Source organism: Scyliorhinus torazame, chromosome 24, assembly GCF_047496885.1.
Source record: "Scyliorhinus torazame isolate Kashiwa2021f chromosome 24, sScyTor2.1, whole genome shotgun sequence".
In the NCBI taxonomy this organism is placed as follows: Eukaryota; Metazoa; Chordata; class Chondrichthyes; order Carcharhiniformes; family Scyliorhinidae; genus Scyliorhinus; species Scyliorhinus torazame.
The window spans coordinates 43,523,507-43,541,589 of NC_092730.1; the positions used below are offsets into that span (position 1 = coordinate 43,523,507).

The window sequence follows — 18,083 nt, forward strand, 5'->3', positions numbered from 1 at the left end:
AGTGGGATTCGAACCCACGCCTCCAGAAGAGACGGCGACCTGAACGCAACGCCTCAGACCGCTCGGCGATCCTTATGCGTTGTCGCTGAAACTAAGATCCGTGCACCTATCGACTTATAGTTTATCTTCATCGTTATTTCATTTCAAACAAGATATGCTTTTTCTACTTTTGAACACCAGCCAGAGCCCTGTATCTGAGTGCCATCCTTGTCCAAACCGCTGGTGATTAAGGAGCTTCTCATTGCTGCATTGATCAGTTTGCTCTAATCAACAGGGTCCGAATTCCCGCTCTACCTTTTCCTCACACGAAGGTATTGAAAGTCGAAGATCTCAGCGACGTGAAGTATCCAATTGGAGAGTTGCGTTCTGACGACTGCAATCTCTCTCCACAGCTGCTTCCGGTGCTGCTCTCACAGACAAGGAGCCGAAGAACCCCTCCAGTGTCCAATCAGGTGAACGTTCATCCAGGGGAGGCGGCAGAAGAGTGTTCTGGGAGAAATCAACTTAGTCACCTCGTCTGTACTCTGGTTAGCTGATGAACAGGTGTCAAAGAGTGGATAAGACTGAAAGCAAAACTTTGGTACTAATAAAGAAAAAGGCAGATGTGCTGCTGACAAATAGCAACTTGTTTCCGTTTGGTGTGAGTGAGAACATGAATAGCAGAGGATGGTTCGATCCAGCCACTTCTGGGTTATAGGCCCGGCACTTTCCGCTGCGCCATTCGGCTCGTAGCACATTCTTTTCGTGGTCGGACTTGAGGCAAAGTTTGAGGAAATCTGCAATAGCGTGATCCATGTCCCCAGAGGGGCGAAACTACCGCCGCGAACTTCATTCTATGAAGGTGATTCCAGTCACTCCCCACTTTCTCATCAGAACAACGTCACAGAAGAAATCACATCACCTTCACAGAACAACCATTCAGCACGAAGGTAAATAATCTGAACGATGCTGACCAGAATCAGTGTGCTCAACAATCCTTTAAAAACACTTACCTTCACAGGAACAGGCCAGTCGATTTCAGCGGGAGCGGTGCGCAAGTGATTTCTGGGAGGTAAGTGTATCCTTTAAAAACACTTACCTTCACAGGAACAGGCTAGTCGATTTCAGCGGGAGCGGTGCGCAAGTGATTTCTGGGAGGTAAGTGTATCCTTTAAAAACACTTACCTTCACAGGAACAGGCCCGTCGATGTATCCTTTAAAAACACTTATCTTCACAGGAACAGGCTAGTCGATTTCAGCGGGAGCGGTGCGCAAGTGATTTCTGGGAGGTAAGTGTATCCTTTTTAAAAAAAACACTTCTCTTCTGTTTTATTGTTTTCGCCCCGCGGACTTCTGGGAAGACCCCCCCCCCCCCCCCCAATAAATTCTGGTGGTTTCTGAGAGGTAAGTGCATCCTTTAAAAACACTTACCTTCACAGGAGCAGGCCAGTCGATTTCAGCGGGAGCGGTGCGCAAGTGATTTCTGGGAGGTAAGTGTATCCTTTAAAAACACTTACCTTCACAGGAGCAGGCCAGTCGATTTCAGCGGGATCGGTGCGCAAGTGATTTCTGGGAGGTAAGTGTATCCTTTAAAAACACTTATCTTCACAGGAACAGGCCAGTCGATTTCAGCGGGAGCGGTGCGCAAGTGATTTCTGGGAGGTAAGTGTATCCTTTAAAAACACTTACCTTCACAGGAACAGGCCCGTCGATTTCAGCGGGAGCGGTGCGCAAGTGATTTCTGGGAGGTAAGTGTATCCTTTAAAAACACTTACCTTCACAGGAGCAGGCCAGTCGATTTCAGCGGGAGCGGTGCGCAGGTGATTTCTGGGAGGTAAGTGTATCCTTTAAAAACACTTATCTTCACAGGAACAGGCTAGTCGATTTCAGCGGGAGCGGTGCGCAAGTGATTTCTGGGAGGTAAGTGTATCCTTTTTAAAAAAACACTTATCTTCTGTTTTATTTTTTTCGCCCCGCGGACTTCTGGGAAGGCCCCCCCACCCCCCCCTACCAATAAATTCTGTTGGAGAGGAAACCCGAGACACTACACGTGTAGTGTCTCCCACCCGCCCTCCTCCTCTAACCTAATAATAAGACCCATTGGTGTGAGGTAAGTGCCATATAATATTATTATTATATTATATTATTAGCATTGTGCAGGTCAAGGTTCGGAGGTGGAGGAGCAGTCTCTGTCAGGGAGAGAACCTGAGAACATCTAAGCCACTCAGAAGGTAAGGAGGTAAGTAAGTGATTTTTACTCATTTTTACTTTTATACCTTTTTCAAATTGTGTGTGTCGGGGGAAACTGAAGTGACATCACAGAAAAGCTGTGACCTGAGTGGCTGGTTGGGAATCTACACTAAATTAAAAAAATTAAGCATTGGTAACTAATTAAACATTATTACTTAATTATAATTTAGAGGGATATCTAAGCCAGAGATCGGAGAGTACTATATTTAGCTTTCGCATTTATATTAGAAATCTAGTGCTAGGAAACAGATAGTTAACAGTAACTTTGAAAAAAAAATGTAAATATATTTAAAAAAAACTTTTTTTTTTTAAATTTAAATTTTAATTAATTGACGAAACGTAAGTTAGAGGAGTGCAGTGTTCTGACTGTGAGATGTGGCAGGCCCGGGAGGCTTCCAGCGTCCCGGATGGCTTCATCTGCAGAAAGTGCACCCAACTGGAGCTCCTCACAAACCGCATGGTTCGGTTGGAGCAGCAATTGGATGCACTTAGGAGCATGCAGGTGGCAGAAAGCGTAATAGATCGCAGTTATGTAAATGTGGTCACACCCAAGGTGCAGGCAGAGAAATGGGTGACCACCAGAAAGGGCAGGCAGTCAGTGCAGGAATCCCCTGTGGTTGTCCACCTCTCGAACAGGTATACCCCTTTAGATACTGTTGGGGGGGATAGCCTATCAGGGGAAAACAGCAGCAGCCAGAGCAGTGGCACCACGGCTGCCTCGGATGTTCAGAAGGGAGGGTCAAAGCGCAGAAGAGCAATAGTAATAGGGGACTCTATAGTCATGGGCACAGATAGGCGCTTCTGTGGATGTGAAAGAGACTACAGGATGGTATGTTGCCTCCCTGGTGCCAGGGTCCAGGATGTCTTCGAACGGGTAGAGGGCATGCTGAAGGGGGAGGGCAAACAGGCAGAGGTCGTTGTACATATTGGTACTAACGACATAGGCAGGAAGGGGCATGAGGTCCTGCAGCAGGAGTTCAGGGAGCTAGGCAGAAAGTTAAAAGACAGGACCTCGAGGGTTGTAATCTCGGGATTACTCCCTGTGCCACGTGCCAGTTAGGCTAGAAATAGGAAGATAGAGCAGCTAAACACGTGGCTAAACAGCTGGTGTAGGAAGGAGGGTTTCCATTATCTGGACCACTGGGCGCTCTTCCGGGGCAGGTGTGACCTATATAAGAAGGACAGGTTGCATCTAAACCGGAGAGGCATAGATATCCTGGCCGCGAGGTTTGCTAGTGTCACACGGGAGTGTTTAAACTAGTATGGCAGGGGGGTGGGCACGGGAGCAATAGGTCAGAAGGTGAGAGCATTGAGGGAGAACGAGGGAATAGGGACAGTGGGGCTCTGAGGCAGAGCAGACAGGGAGAAGTTGCTGAACACAGCGGGTCTGGTGGCCTGAAGTGCATATGTTTTAATGCAAGAAGAATTACGGGTAAGGCAGATGAACTTAGAGCTTGGATTAGTACTTGGAACTATGATGTTGTTGCCATTACAGAGACCTGGTTGAGGGAAGGGCAGGATTGGCAGCTAAACGTTCCAGGACTTAGATGTTTCAGGCGGGATAGAGGGGGATGTAAAAGGGGAGGCGGAGTTGTGCTACTGGTTCGGGTGAATATCGCAGCTGTACTGTGGGAGGACACCTCAGAGGGCAGTGAGGCTATATGGGTAGAGGTCAGGAATAAGAAGGGTGCAGTCACAATGTTGGGGGATTACTACAGGCCTCCCAACAGCCAGCGGGAGATAGAGGAGCAGATAGGTAGACAGATTTTGGAAAATAGTAAAAACAACAGGGTTGTGGTGATGGGAGACTTCAACTTCCCCAATATTGACTGGGACTCACTTAGTGCCAGGGGCTTAGACGGGGCGGAGTTTGTAAGGAGCATCCAGGAGGGCTTCTTAAAACAATATGTAGAGAGTCCAACTAGGGAAGGGGCGGTACTGGACCTGGTATTGGGGAATGAGCCCGGCCAGGTGGTAGATGTTTCAGTAGGGGAGCATTTCGGTAACAGTGACCACAATTCAGTAAGTTTTAAAGTACTGGTGGACAAGGATAAGAGTGGTCCTAGGATGAATGTGCTAAATTGGGGGAAGGCTAATTATAACAATATTAGGCGGGAACTGAAGAACATAGATTGGGGGTGCATGTTTGAGGGCAAATCAACATCTGACATGTGGGAGGCTTTCAAGTGTCAGTTGAAAGGAATTCAGGAGCGGCATGTTCCTGTGAGGAAGAAGGATAAATGCGGCAATTTTCGGGAACCTTGGATAACGAAAGATATTGTAGGCCTCTTCAAAAAGAAAAAGGAGGCATTTGTCAGGGCTAAAAGGCTGGGAACAGACGAAGCCTGCGTGGAATATAAGGAAAGTAGGAAGGAACTTAAGCATGGACTCAGGAGGGCTAGAAGGGGTCACGAAAAGTCATTGGCAAATAGGGTTAAGGAAAATCCCAAGGCTTTTTACACGTACATAAAGAGCAAGGGGGTAGCCAGGGAAATGGTTGGCCCACTGAAGGATAGGCAAGGGAATCTATGTGTGGAGCCAGAGGAAATCGGCGAGGTACTAAATGAATACTTTGCACCAGTATTCACCAAAGAGAAGAAATTGGTAGATGTTGAGTCTGGAGAAGGGTGTGTAGATAGCCTGGGTCACATTGAGATCCAAAAAGACGAGGTGTTGGGTGTCTTAAAAAATATTAAGGTAGATAAGTCCCCAGGGCCTGATGGGATCTACCCCAGAATACTGAAGGAGGCTGGAGAGGAAATTGCTGAGGCCTTGACAGAAATCTTTGGATCCTCACTGTCTTCAGGGGATGTCCCGGAGGACTGGAGAATAGCCAATGGTGTTCCTCTGTTTAAGAAGGGTAGCAAGGATAATCCGGGGAACTACAGGCCGGTGAGCCTTACTTCATGGGAGTGAAATTACTGGAGAGAATTCTTTGAGACAGGATCTACTCCCATTTGGAAGCAAATGGACGTATTAGTGAGAGGCAGCATGGTTTTGTGAAGGGGAGGTCGTGTCTCACTAACTTGATAGAGTTTGTCGAGGAGGTCACAAAGATGATTGATGCAGGTAGGGCAGTGGATGTTGTCTATATGGGCTTCAGTAAGGCCTTTGACAAGGTCGCTCATGGTAGACTAGTACAAAAGGTGATCACGGGTGAGCTGGCGAGGTGGATACAGAACTGGCTAGGTCATAGAAGGCAGAGAGTAGCAATGGAAGGATGCTTTTCTAATTGGAGGGCTGAGACCAGTGGTGTTCCACAGGGATCAGTGCTGGGACCTTTGCTCTTTGTAGTATGTATAAATGATTTGGAGGAAAATGTAACTGGTCTGATTAGTAAGTTTGCAGACGACACAAAGGTTGGTGGAATTGCGGATAGCGATGAGGACTGTCAGAGGATAAAGCAGGATTTAGATTGTTTGGAGACTTGGGCGGAGAGATGACAGATGAAGTTTAATCCGTACAAATGTAAGGTAATGCATTTTGGAAGGTCTAATGAAGGTAGGGAATATACAGTGAATGGTAGAACCCTCAAGAGTATTGAAAGTCAAAGAGATCTAGGAGTACAGGTCCACAGGTCATTGAAAGGGGCAACACAGGTGGAGAAGGTAGTCAAGAAGGCATACGGCATGCTTGCCTTCATTGGCCGGGGCATTGAGTATAAGAATTGGCAAATCATGTTGCAGCTGTACAGATCCTTAGTTAGGCCACACTTGGAGTATAGTGTTCAATTCTGGTCGCCACACTACCAGAAGGATGTGGAGGCTTTAGAGAGGGTGCAGAAGAGATTTACCAGAATGTTGCCTGGTATGGAGGGCATTAGCTATGAGGAGCGGTTGAATAAACTCGGTTTGTTCTCACTGGAACGAAGGAGGTTGAGGGGAGACCTGATAGAGGTCTACAAAATTATGAGGGGCATAGACAGAGTGGATAGTCAGAGGCTTTTCCCCAGGGTAGAGGGGTCAATCACTAGGGGGCATAGGTTTAAGGTGAGAGGGGCAAGGTTTAGAGTAGATGTACGAGGCAAGTTTTTTACGCAGAGTGTAGTGGGTGCCTGGAACTCGCTACCGGAGGAGGTGGTGGAAGCAGGGACGATAGTGACATTTAAGGGGCATCTTGACAAATACATGAATAGGATGGAAATAGAGGGATACGGACCCAGTAAGTGTAGAAGATTGTAGTTTAGTCGGGCAGTATGGTCGGCACGGGCTTGGAGGGCCGAAGGGCCTGTTCCTGTGCTGTACATTTCTTTGTTCTTTGTTCTTTGTGTGTTCTTGTTGAAAGAAAAGAATGAGGCAGTGAATAGTTGTGTGGCTACCGCAGGGTCGTAATGTTGTAGTTCCTGGTTTAAGGGGCAGAGGGCCGCAGCGGAAGCGTGCTGGGCTATCAGCCCGAGGTCGAGGAATCGAGGGTATTCTCATCTATTTACATTCTCCCTCACACCAAAAGTAAACATAACACACGTTCCTGTTTGCTTTGCAGCAAATAGCTATCAGAAACTTTCTTGCAGTCTCATCCCGACATTAGTCCCAAGAACGAAAGAGACAGCATGACACATTACAACATTGTAATGCTCACACATAGGGAACCACAGAGAAAATGCTTTAAAGTCTCAGCAGATCTGACAGCATCTGGAGGGAGAGGAATGAGCTAACGTTTCGTGTCCAGGTGACCCTTAGTCAAATCTGCACGGGAAACGTTATCCAGCAGTACCCCACAGAGGGGCAATATAGATATATAACGATATCCAGTATTAACTTACAGGGGGCCAATAAGGAAATAAAGCTTTATCGAGCAATGAATCACAATAGAAACCGAGTCCCCAACTTCCCCTCTTGGACGGATGTGAACAATCCAACCTGCCAGACTATTTACAAGAGAAGACGAATTTTACCCTTCTCTTGGGGTCAATATTAATTCCTCAACCAGACTCACTGAAGCAGATTGTCGAGTCATGAGCTGGGCTTCTGCCGGTGGGGTCTTGCTGTGCATATTTAAGCAGGAATCTCATGCCTGAGAGCAACGCTTTTCCATTGAAAGGGAGGTATTGGATCTTCCTGAGGTTGAAAATCTTGCTGGAGAAATTTAACCTCGTGGACGAAAGGGCAATATCAGGAGAGGGATTCGAATTCACGCCTCCACAATAGACCGCTCGGCCATCCTGATACGTTGAAACCGAAACAAAGATCCGTGCACAAATCGACTTAACTTCTGTCTTCATCTTTATTTCATTTCAAACAAGATATGCTTTTCCTACTTTTGAACCCCTGCCAGAGTCCTGTGTCTGAGTGCCATCCTTGTCCAAACCGCTGGTGGTTAAGGAGCTCCTCATTGCTGCGTTGATCAGTTTGCTCCAATCAACAAGGTCCGATTTCCCGCTCTACCTGTTCCTCACACGAAGGTATTGAAAGTCTAAGTTCTCAGCGACGTGAAGTATCCAATTGATGAGTTGCATTCTGGAAACTGCAATCTCTTTCCACAGCTGCTTCCGGTGCTGCTTTCACAAACAAGTAGCCGAAGAACCCCTCCAGTGTCCAATCAGATGAATGTTCATCCAGTCGAGGCGGCAGAAGAGTGTTCTGGGAGAAATCAACTTAGTCACCTCGACTGTACTGCGGTTAGCTGAAGAATAGGTGTGAAAGAGCGGATCAGACTGAAAGCAAATCTTTGATACTAATAAAGAAAAAGGCAGATTTGCTGCTGACAAATAGCAACTTGTTTCCGTTTCGTGTGAGAAAACGAATACCAGAGAATGGTTTCGATCCATCGACCTCTGGGTTATAGGTACAGAACACTCGCGCTTCGCCACACGGTTCATGGCTCATTCTTTCCGTGGTCGGACTTGAGGCAAAGTTTGAAGAAATCTCTAACAGAGTGATCAATGTTTCCAGAGAGATGAAACTGCCGCCCCGAACTTCATTTTATAAAGGTGATTCCAGTCACTCCCCACTTTCCCATCAGAAAAACGTCACAGAAGAAATCAAATCACCTTCACAGAACAACCATTCAGCACGAAAGTAAAGTATCTGAACTATGCTGACCAGAATCAGTGTGCTCAAACGTGTGCTCTTGTTGAAAGAACAAATGCGGAAGTGAATAGTTGTGTGGCTACCGCAGGGCAGTAATGTTGTAGCTCCTGGTTTAAGGAGCAGAGTGCCGCAGCGGAAGCGTGCAGGGCTATTAGCCCGAGGTCGAGGAATCGAGGCTATTCTCTGCTATTTACATTCTCCCTCACACCAAAAGTGAGCATAACACACGTTCCTGTTTGCTTTGCAGCAATTAGCTATCAGAAACTTTCTTGCAGTCTCATCCCGACATTAGTCCCAGGAATGAAAGAGACAGCATGACACATTACAACATTGTAAAGCTCACACATCGGGAACCACAGAGAAAATGCTTTAAAGTCTCAGCAGATCTGAGAGCATCTGGAGGGAGAGAAATGAGCTGACGTTTCGTGTCCAGGTGACCCTTAGTCAAAGCTGCTCGGGAAACGTTATCCAGTAGTACCCCACAGAGGGGCAATATAGATATATAACGGTATCCAGTAATAACTCACAGGGGGCCAATAAGGAAATGAAGCTTTATCGAGCAATGAATCACGAGAGAGGCCGAGTTCCCAACGTCCCCTTTTGGACGGATGTGAACAATCCAACCTGCCAGACTATTTACAAGAGAAGACGAATTTTACCCTTCTCTTTGGATCAATATGAATTCCTCAACCAGACTCACCGAAGCAGATTGTCGAGTCATGAGCTGGGCTTCTGCCGGTGGGGTCTTGCTGTGCATATTTAAGCTGGAATCTCATGGCCTGAGACCAACGCTTTTCCATTGAAAGGGAGGTATTGGATCTTCCTGAGGTTGAAAATCTTGCTGGAGAAATGTAACCTCGTGGAGGAAAAGACAATATCAGGAGTGGGATTCGAACCCACGCCTCCAGAAGAGACTGCGACCTGAACGCAGCGCCTTTGTCCGCTCGGCTATCCTGATGCGTTGACGCAAAAACTAAGATCCGTGCACAAATCGACTTAAAGTCTGTCTTCATCTTGATTCCATTTCAAACAAGACATGCTTTCCCTACTTTTGAACCCCAGCCAGAGTCCTGTATCTGAGTGCCGTCCTTGTCCAAACCGCTGGTGGTTAAGGAGCTTCTCATTGCTGCATTGATCAGTTTCCTCTAATCAGCAAGTACCGATATACCGCTCTACCTGTTCCTCAGACGAAGGTATTGAAAGTCTAAGATCTGAGGACGTGAAGTATCCAATTGGAGAGTTGCATTCTGGCAACTGCCATCTCTCTCCACAGCTGCTTCCTGTGCTGCTCTCACAGACAAGTAGCCGAAGAACCCCTCCAGTGTCCAATCAGGTGAACATAGAACATAGAACATAGAACAATACAGCGCAGTACAGGCCCTTCGGCCCACGATGTTGCACCGAAACAAAAGCCATCTAACCTACACTATGCCATTATCATCCATATGTTTATCGAATAAACTTTTAAATGCCCTCAATGTTGGCGAGTTCACTACTGTAGCTGGTAGGGCATTCCACGGCCTCACTACTCTTTGCGTAAAGAACCTACCTCTGACCTCTGTCCTATATCTATTACCCCTCAGTTTAAAGCTATGTCCCCTCGTGCCAGCCATTTCCATCCGTGGGAGAAGGCTCTCACTGTCCACCCTATCTAACCCCCTGATCATTTTGTATGCCTCTATTAAGTCTCCTCATAACCTTTTTCTCTCCAACGAAAACAACCTCAAGTCCATCAGCCTTTCCTCATAGGATTTTCCCTCCATACCAGGCAACATCCTGGTAAATCTCCTCTGCACCCGTTCAAAAGCCTCCACGTCCTTCCTATAATGCGATGACCAGAACTGTACGCAATACTCCAAATGCTGCCGAACCAGAGTTCTGTACAGCTGCAACATGACCTCCTGACTCCGGAACTCAATCCCTCTACCAATAAAGGCCAACACTCCATAGGCCTTCTTGACAACCCTATCAACCTGGGTGGCAACTTTCAGGGATCTATGTACATGGACACCAAGATCCCTCTGCTCATCCACACTTTCAAGAACTTTACCATTAGCCAAATATTCCGCATTCCTGTTATTCCTTCCAAAGTGAATCACCTCACACTTCTCTACATTAAACTCGATTTGCCACCTCTCAGCCCAGCTCTGCAGCTTATCTATATCCCTCTGTAACCTGCTACATCCTTCCACACTATCGACAACACCACCGACTTTAGTATCGTCTGCAAATTTACTCACCCACCCTTCTGCGCCTTCCTCTAGGTCATTGATAAAAATGACAAACAGCAACGGCCCCAGAACAGATCCTTGTGGTACTCCACTTGTGACTGTACTCCATTCTGAACATTTCCCATCAACCACCACCCTCTGTCTTCTTTCAGCTAGCCAATTTCTGATCCACATCTCTAAATCACCCTCAATCCCCAGCCTCCGTATTTTCTGCAAGAGCCTACCATGGGGAACCTTATCAAACGCTTTGCTGAAATCCATATACACCACATCAACTGCTCTACCCTCATCTACCTGTTCAGTCGCCTTCTCAAAGAACTCAATAAGGTTTGTGAGGCATGACCTACCCTTCACAAAGCCATGCTGACTATCCCTGATCATATTATTCCTATCTAGTTGATTATAAATCTTGTCTCTTATAATCCCATCCAAGACTTTACCCACTACAGACGTGAGGCTCACCGGTCTATAGTTGCCGGGGCTGTCTCTGCTCCCCTTTTTGAACAAAGGGACCACATTTGCTGTCCTCCAGTCCTCTGGCACTATTCCTGTAGCCAATGATGACATAAAAATCAAAGCCAAAGGTCCAGCAATCTCTTCCCTGGCCTCCCAGAGAATCCTAGGATAAATCCCATCAGGTCCCGGGGACTTATCTATTTTCAGCCTGTCCAGAATTGCCAACACCTCTTCCCTACGTACCTCAATGTCATCTATTCTATTAGCCTGCGGCTCAGCATTCTCCTCCACAACATTATCTTTTTCCTGAGTGAATACTGACGAAAAATATTCATTTAGTATCTCGCCTATCTCTTCAGACTCCACACATAATTTCCCATCCCTGTCCTTGACTGGTCCTACTCTTTCCCTAGTCATTCACTTATTCCTGACATACCTATCAAAGCTTTTGGGTTTTCCTTGATCCTTCCTGCCAAATACTTCTCATGTCCCCTCCTTGCTCGTCTTAGCTCTCTATTTAGATCCTTCCTCGCTACCTTGTAACTATCCATCGCCCCAACTGAAACTTCACACCTCATCTTCACATAGGCCTCCTTCTTCCTCTTAACAAGAGATTCCACTTCCTTGGTAAACCACGGTTCCCTCGCTCGACGCCTTCCTCCCTGCCTGACCGGTACATACTTATCAAGAACATGCAGTAGCTGATCCTTGAACAAGCCCCACTTATCCAGTGTGCCCAACACTTGCAGCCTCCTTCTCCACCTTATCCCCCCCCCCCCCCCCAAGTCACGTCTAATGGCATCATAATTGCCCTTCCCCCAGCTATAACTCTTGCTCTGCAGTGTATACTTATCCCTTTCCATCATTAACGTAAACGTCACCGAATTGTGGTCACTGTCCCCAAAGTGCTCTCCTACCTCCAAATCCAACACCTGGCCTGGTTCATTACCCAAAACCAAATCCAACGTGGCCTCGCCTCTTGTTGGCCTGTCAACATATTGTTTCAGGAAACCCTCCTGCACACACTGTACAAAAAACGACCCATCTATTGTACTCGAACTATATCTTTTCCAGTCAATATTTGGAAAGTTAAAGTCTTCCATAATAACTACCCTGTTACTTTCGCTCTTATCCAGGATCATCTTCGCCATCCTTTCCTCTACATCCCTAGAACTATTAGGAGGCCTATAAAAAACGCCCAACAGGGTGACCTCTCCTTTCCTGTTTCTAACTTCAGCCCATACTACCTCGGAAGAAGAGTCCCCATCTAGCATCCTCTCCGCCACCGTAATACTGCTCTTGACTAGCAGTGCCACACCTCCCCTCTTTTGCCTCCTTCTCTGAGCTTACTAAAACACCTAAACCACGGAACCTGCAACATCCATTCCTGTCCCTGCTCTATTCATGTCTCCGAAATGGCCACAACATCGAAGTCCCAGGTACCAACCCATGCTGCCAGTTCCCCTACCTTGTTTCGTATACTCCTGGCATTGAAGTAGACACACTTCAAACCACCTACCTGAACACTGGCCCCCTCCTGCGACGTCAAATCTGTGCTCCTGACCTCTATACTCTCATTCTCCCTTACCCTAAAACTACAATGCAGGTTCCCATGCCCCTGCTGCATTAGTTTAAACCCCGCCCCCCCCCAAAGAGCACTAACAAATCTCCCCCCCCCCCCAGGATATTTGTGCCCCTCAGGTTCAGATGTAGACCATCCTGTCTGTAGAGGTCCCACCTTCCCCAGAAAGAGCCCCAGTTATCCAGACATCTGAATCCCTCCTGCCTGCACCATCCCTGTAGCCACGTGTTTAAATGCTCTCTCTCCCTATTCCTCATCTCACTATCACGTGGCACGGGCAACAACCCAGAGATAACAACTCTGTTTGTTCTAGTTCTGAGCTTCCATCCTAGCTCCCTGAAAGCCTGTCTGACATCCTTGTCCCTTTTCCTACCTATGTCGTTAGTGCCAATGTGGACCATGACTTGGGCTGCTCCCCCTCCCCCCTAAGGACCCGGAAAACACGATCCGAGACATCACGTACCCTTGCACCTGGGAGGCAACATACCAAACGTGAGTCTCTCACGCTCCCACAAAATCTCCTATCTGTGCCCCTGACTATAGAATCCCCAATTACTAATGCTCTGCTCCTCTCCCCCCTTCCCTTATGAGCAACAGGACAGACTCCGTGCCAGAGGCCCGTACCCCATGGCTTACCCCTGGTAAGTCCCCCCCCCCCCCCACAAGTATCCAAAGCGGTATACTTGTTTCTCAGGGGCACGGCCGCAGGGGATCCCTGCACTGACTGCTTTTTCCCAGTCCCTCTTACAGTTACCCACCTATCACCAATCTTTGGTGTAACTAATTCCCTGAAGCTGCTATCTATGACCCCTTCTGCCTCCCGAATGATCCGAAGTTCTTCCAACTCCAGCTCCAGTTCCCTAACTCGGTCTTGGAGGAGCTGGAGATGGCAGCACTTCCTGCAGGTAAAATCAGCAGGGACACTAACTGCATCCCTCACCTTAAACATCCTGCAGGAGGAACATTGCACTCCCTTCCCTGCCATTCCTCTAACTTTCTACCAAGATCTGGCTAACCACTAAATTAAATTTTTTATAAAAAATAATAATAATATAATAAAATATGGTACTTACCTCAGACCAATGGGTTTTATTATTAGGTCAGAGGAGGAGGGCGGGTGGGAGACACTACACGTGTAGTGTCTCAGGTTTCCTCTCCACCAGAATTTATTGGTGAGGGTCTTCCCAGACGTCCGCGGGTCGACTTCCTGTTCCCGCCTAAAACACTAATTTTTTTTAAAAATTCTCAGCTCCTGCTGAAATTGACTAACCAGCCAGCTCCACTCCCGCCGAAATCGACTGGCATGCCCCTACAAAGACAAGTGCTTTTAAAGGACAGACTTACCTCCCAGCAGCCACTTCCGCACTGCTCCCGCTGAAACTGACTCACCAGCTGATTCTCCCGCCGAAATCGACTGGCCTGCCCCTGCAAAGACAAGTGTTTTTAAAGGACAGACTTACCTCCCAGCAGCAACTTCCGCACTGCTCCCGCTGAAACTGACTCACCAGCTGATTCTCCCGCCGAAATCGACTGGCCTGCCCCTGCAAAGACAAGTGCTTTTAAAGGACAGACTTACCTCCCAGCAGCCACTTCCGCACTGCTCCCGCTGTAACTGACTCACCAGCGGATTCTCCCGCCGAAATCGACTGGCCTGCCCCTGCAAAGACAAGTGCTTTTAAAGGACAGACTTACCTCCCAGCAGCCACTTCCGCACTGCTCCCGCTGAAACTGACTCACCAGCTGATTCTCGCGCCGAAATCGACTGGCCTGCCCCTGCAAAGACAAGTGCTTTTAAAGGACAGACTTACCTCCCAGCAGCCACTTCCGCACTGCTCCCGCTGTAACTGACTCACCAGCGGATTCTCCCGCCGAAATCGACTGGCCTGCCCCTGCAAAGACAAGTGCTTTTAAAGGACAGACTTACCTCCCAGCAGCCACTTCCGCACTGCTCCCGCTGAAACTGACTCACCAGCTGATTTTCCCGGCGAAATCGACTGCCCTGCCCCTGCAAAGACAAGTGCTTTTAAAGGACAGACTTACCTCCCAGCAGCCACTTCCGCACTGCTCCCGCTGAAACTGACTCACCAGCTGATTCTCCCGCCGAAATCGACTGGCCTGCCCCTGCAAAGACAAGTGCTTTTAAAGGACAGACTTACATCCCAGCAGCCACTTCCGCACTGCCCCCGCTGAAACTGACTCACCAGCTGATTCTCCCGCCGAAATCGACTGGCCTGCCCCTGCAAAGACAAGTGCTTTTAAAGGACAGACTTACCTCCCAGCAGCCACTTCCGCACTACTCCCGCTGAAACTGACTCACAAGCTGATTCTCCCGCCGAAATCGACTGGCCTGCCCCTGCAAAGACAAGTGCTTTTCAAGGACAGACTTACCTCCCAGCAGCCACTTCCGCACTGCTCCCGCTAAAACTGACTCACCAGCTGATTCTCCCGCCGAAATCGACTGGCCTGCCCCTGCAAAGACAAGTGCTTTTAAAGGACAGACTTACCTCCCAGCAGCCACTTCCGCACTGCTCCCGCTGAAACTGACTCACCAGCTGATTCTCCCGCCTAAATCGACTGGCCTGCCCCTGCAAAGGCAAGTGCTTTTAATGGACAGACTTACCACCCAGCAGCTACTTCCGCACTGCTCCCGCTGAAACTGACTCACCAGCTGATTCTCCCGCCGAAATCGACTCTTCCAGTAGAGTCGAACGTTCATCCAGTAGAGGCGGCAGAAGAGTGTTCTGGGAGAAGTCAACTTAGTCACCTCGACTGTACTGTGGTTAGCTGAAGAACAGGTGTCAAAGAGTGGATAAGACTGAAAGCAAAACTTTGGTACCAATAAAGAAAAAGGCAGATGTGCTGCTGACAAATAGCAACTTGTTTCCGTTTGGTGTGATTGAGAATATGAATAGCAGAGGATGGTTTCGATCCATCAACCTTTGGGTTATGGGCACAGAACACTCCCGCTTCGCCACACGGCTCGTGGCTCATTCTTCCCGTGGTCGGACGTGAGGCAAAGTTTGAAGAAATCTCTAACAGCGTGATCAATGTTCCCAGAGAGGCGAATCTGCCGCCCCGAACTTCATTCTATGAAGATGATTCCAGTCACTCCCCACTTCCCATCAGAACAACGTCACAGAAGAAATCACATCACCTTCACAGAACAACTATCCCGCAGGAAAGTACAGTATCTGAACTATGCTGACCAGAATCAGTGTGCTCAAACGTGTGTTCTTGTTGAAAGAAAAAAATGAGGATGTGAATAGTTGTGTGGCTACCGCAGGGCAGTAATGTTGTAGCTCCTGGTTTAAGGAGCAGAGTGCCGCAGCGGAAGCGTGCTGGGCCATTAGCCCGAGGTCGAGGAATCGAGGGTATTCTCTGCTATTTGCATTCTCCCTCACAACAAAAGTAAACATAACACACGTTCCTGTTTGCTTTGCAGCAAATAGCTATCAGAAACTTTCTTGCAGTCTCATCCCGACATTAGTCCCAAGAATGAAAGAGACAGCATGACACATTACAACATTGTAATGCTCACACATCGGGAACCACAGAGAAAATGCTTTAAAGTCTCAGCAGATCTGACAGCATCTGGAGGGAGAGAAATGAGCTGACGTTTCGTGTCCAGGTGACCCTTAGTCAAAACTGCACGGGAAGCATTATCCAGTAGTACCGAACAGAGGGGCAATATAGATATAAAGCGATATCCAGTAATAACTCACAGGGGGCCAATAAGGAAATGAAGCTTTATCGAGCAATGAATCACAATAGAAGTCGAGTTCCCAACGTCCCCTTTTGGACGGATGTGAACAATCCAACCTGCCAGACTATTTACAAGAGAAGACGAATTTCTCCCTTCTCTTTGGATCAATATGAATTCCTCAACAAGACTCACCGAAACAGATTGTCGAGCCATAAGCTGGGCTTCTGCCGGTGGGATCTTGCTGTGCATATTTAAGCTGGAATCTCATGTCCTGAGACCAACGCTTTTCCATTGAAAGTGAGGTATTGGATCTTCCTGAGGTTGAAAATCTTGCTGGAGAAATTTAACCTCGTGGAGGAAAAGACAAAATCAGGAGTGGGATTCGAACCCACGCCTCCAGAAGAGACTGCGACCTGAACGCAGCGCCTTAGACCGCTCGGCCATCCTGATGCATTGACGCAGAAATTAAGATCCGTGCACAAATCGACTTAAAGTCTGTCTTCATCTTGATTCCATTTCAAACAAGACATGCTTTCCCTACTTTTGACCCCCAGCCAGAGTCCTGTATCTGAGTGCCATCCTTGTCCAAACCGCTGGTGGTTAAGGAGCTTCTCATTGCTGCATTGATCAGTTTGCTCTAATCAACAAGGCCCGGTTTCCCGCTCTACCTGTTCCTCAGACGAAGGTATTGAAAGTCTAAGATCTGAGGACGTGAAGTATCCAATTGGAGAGTTGCATTCTGGCAACTGCAATCTCTATCCACAGCTGCTTCCGGTGCTCCTTTCACAGACAAGTAGCCGAAGAACCCCTCAAGTGTCCAATCAGGTGAACGTTCATCCAGTCGAAGGGGCAGAAGAGTGTTCTGGAAGAAATCAACTTAGTCACCTCGACTGCACTGTGGTTAGCTGAAGAACAGGTGTGAAAGAGTGGATAAGACTGAAAGCAAAACTTTGATACTAATAAAGAAAAATGCAGATGTGCTGCTGACAAATAGCAACTTGTTTCCGAAAACTTTGATACTAATAAAGAAAAATGCAGATGTGCTGCTGACAAATAGCAACTTGTTTCCGTTTGGTGTGATTGAGAACATGAATAGCAGAGGATGGTTCGATCCATCGACTTCTGGGTTATAGGCCCGGCACTTTCCGCTGCGCCATTCGGCTCGTAGCACATTCTTTTCGTGGTCGGACTTGAGGCAAAGTTTGAAGAAATCTCTAACAGCGTGATCAATGTTCCCAGAGAGGCTAATCTGCCGCCCCGAACTTCATTCTATGAAGATGAATCCAGTCACTTCCCACTTTCCCATCAGAACAACGTCACAGAAGAAATCACAGAAGCTGGGCTTCTGCCGGTGGGATCTTGCTGTGCATATTTAAGCTGGAATCTCATGTCCTGAGACCAATGCTTTTCCATTGAAAAGGAAGTATTGGATCTTCCTGTTATAAAGAAGAAGGCAGGTGTGCTGCTGACAAATAGCGACTTGTTTCCGTTTGGTGTGAGTGAGAATATAAATAGGCTTGCAACTTGCTGGCGAGGCCGTCGCCGGTGATGATGACGTGGCGTGGACTCGCTGAACCAGGTTCAGGAGCTCGAGCACCGAGCAGGGACGCTCTGTCAGGCCCGACGATTTCAAACCACAGTGTTGCCTTGATCGCCTTGTTGGATACCCCTCGTTGACAGGAACCACTGGCAGCTATGGCATTGCCATTGTAGTCATGGAACTGGCAGGCCGGTGGAAGAATGCTTGGTCTGGCGCGCATGGTGTCGAGGCCGGATTTTGAGATGAGGTTCGCTGATGCGCCGGTGTGAAGTTTGAATCGGATGCAAGCCTTGTCTCATTTCATTTCATTTCG

General features: G+C 47.8%; 2 non-coding genes across 2 annotated transcripts; both read right to left on the reverse strand.

Annotated features, from left to right (window-relative positions):
* Positions 1–9,133: 9,133 nt before the first annotated feature.
* trnal-cag (transfer RNA leucine (anticodon CAG)) lies at positions 9,134–9,216 on the reverse strand. The gene has a single exon. It is a non-coding gene; the product is annotated as a tRNA-Leu (tRNA).
* A 7,381-nt stretch (positions 9,217–16,597) lies between these two features.
* Positions 16,598–16,680, reverse strand: trnal-cag (transfer RNA leucine (anticodon CAG)). The gene has a single exon. It is a non-coding gene; the product is annotated as a tRNA-Leu (tRNA).
* Positions 16,681–18,083: the final 1,403 nt, after the last annotated feature.